Genomic DNA, 2,500 nt, shown 5'->3' on the forward strand with positions numbered 1-2,500 from the left:
TGGGCCAGAGGCATCACCACAACGTCACACACTCAACGAGGTTCATCCCGGACACCCGAAGGCACCCAGTTCCACCCCACCTTGCATGTTTCATCATCGTACCAGCCATCAACCATCCTCAAACCAGCCCAAGTTGGAAGGAAACATTCCGTTCTCAACAGGTCTCATGTCGCACGCCCAAAGGCATTTGACACCGCCCCACCGTGCATGTTCTGCTACCACGCAGCCTTCAAAACATAGGGCTGGCCCAAGAAAGGGAGGCATACACCACAACAACGTCCCACACTCAACGAGGTTCATGCCGCACGCCCGAAGGCACCCGGCTCCACCCCACCTTGCATGTTTCATCGTCATACTAGCAACCATCCACAGTTCCTCACACCAGAGATTCCCAATTAGAAGGCAACATCGCAACATTCCGTGCTCAATGAGGCTCGTGTCGCACGCCCAGAGGCACCCGATTCCAACCAGCCGAACATGTTCTGGCACCACCGGCCTTCAAAACATAGGGCTGGCCCAAGGCTGGCAGGCATCACCACAACGTCACACACTCAACGAGGTTCATGTCGCACGCCCGAAGGCACCCGGCTCCACCCCACATTGCATGTTTCATCATCGTGCCAACCATCAACCATCCTCAAGCCAGCCCAAGTTAGAAGGCAACATCGCAACATTTCATTCTCAACAAGGCTCATGTCGCACGCCCAAAGGCACCCGACACTGCCTCACCGTGCAAGTTTCGCCACCGCATCGCCGCCGTCAACCGCCCTCATCCGCCGACCACCACCCCCACGCCCCAAGCATATGCCCATGTGCGGCGCATAGTGCTTGGGGCGTGGGGGTGGCGGAAGATATAGGGGTACCCCCGTGCCCAGCCCATGCAGACTAGTCACCCCCCTATATAGTACATTTTGAGGCATTTTTGGTCTGCCAGGCCTAGATACGATTTTTCTGAGCCATCATACGGTCAAATATCTCAAGTTTTAGATTGTTTTTTTCCATGAACTCGATTGATTCATGAATGGGACATTGTAATGGATCTAGAAATCAAGTTTCATAATTTTTCAACCAACCAATTTTTTTTAATGAATTTTTAAATATTAAATAATAAGAAATTAGAAAAAATAGCTAGAGCCGTCAAAAAAATCTGAAATTTTGTGGGAATCATTCTTTCATGTTGCTTAGCTCCCAGAAAAAAAATTACAAAAAAACAACAACTCCACATGTAATTTCACAATTAATGGGTGATGGATGGGGCGTGGGCGGGGCAGGGCGGGGCGCGCGCGCGCGAGAGAAGGCGGGCGGGGCGGGGCTGGGCGGGGCGCGCGCGCGAGAGAAGGCGGGCGGGGCGGGGATGGGCGGGGCGCGCGCGCGGGAGCACGCGGGCGGGGCTGGGCGGGGCGCGCGCGCGGGAGCACGCGGGCGGGGCTGGGCGGGGCGCGCGCGCGGGAGCACGCGGGCGGGGCTGGGCGGGGCGCGCGCGCGGGAGCACGCGGGCGGGGCTGGGCGGGGCGCGCGCGCGGGAGCATGCGGGCGGGGCTGGGCGAGGCGCGCGCGCGCGGGACAACGTGGACGGGGCGGGGCTGGGCGCGCGCAGGCGGGAGCACGCGGGCGAGGCGGGGCGGGGGGCGCGCGCACGCGGGAACACGCAGGTGGGGCAGGGCGGGCGAGCACGCAGGACCATTCCGACACCACCTCACCGTGGGCATTCCGCCACCATCAATCGGCCTCGACCTCCGACCACCACCCCCGTGCCCCAAGCATATGCCCATGTGCGGCACATAGTGCTTGGGGCGTGGGGGTGGCGGAAGATATAGGGGTACCCCCGTGCCCAGCCCATGCAGACTAGTCACCCCCCTATATAGTACATTTTGAGGCATTTTTGGTCTGCCAGGCCTAGATACGATTTTTCCGAACGGTCATACAGTCAAATATCTCAAGTTTTATATTGTTTTTTTTCCGTGAGCTGGATTGATTCATTAATGGGACATTCTAAAGAGTTTAAAAATCAAGTTTCATAATTTTTCAACCAACCAATTTTTTTTAATGAATTTTTAAATATTAAATAATAAGAAATTAGAAAAAATAGTTATAGTTGTCGAAAAAATCTGAAATTTTGCGGGCATAATTCTTTCAAGTTGCTTAGCTCCCAGAAAAAAAAAATAATAATAAAACAACCACTACACACGTATTTTGACAATTAAATGGGTGATGGGTGTAAAAACAAGGTCATGGTGGGCGTCTTGGTCTAATGTACCTACTCTTGTATCAAAACTCTTCATTTCATTGTTTTAGATAACCAAAAGAAAAAAATAATTCATCACTCTTTTCTTAGTTCATTTCATTGATGATGTTTTTATAGTCCAAGGCTTATACATGTTCTTACTTTCCACGGATGTTAGGTGTGATGAATTGTTGTTGGGTGTGATGATTTTTTATGGAGGTAACATCCAACACTTTTGATATGATTGTAGGTATGTTTGCGTTGGAGGGTGTTGGT

The sequence above is a fragment of the Cucurbita pepo genome, unplaced genomic scaffold, assembly GCF_057944985.1.
Source record: "Cucurbita pepo subsp. pepo isolate OVF unplaced genomic scaffold, ASM5794498v1 scafford_24, whole genome shotgun sequence".
Taxonomy (NCBI): Eukaryota; Viridiplantae; Streptophyta; class Magnoliopsida; order Cucurbitales; family Cucurbitaceae; genus Cucurbita; species Cucurbita pepo.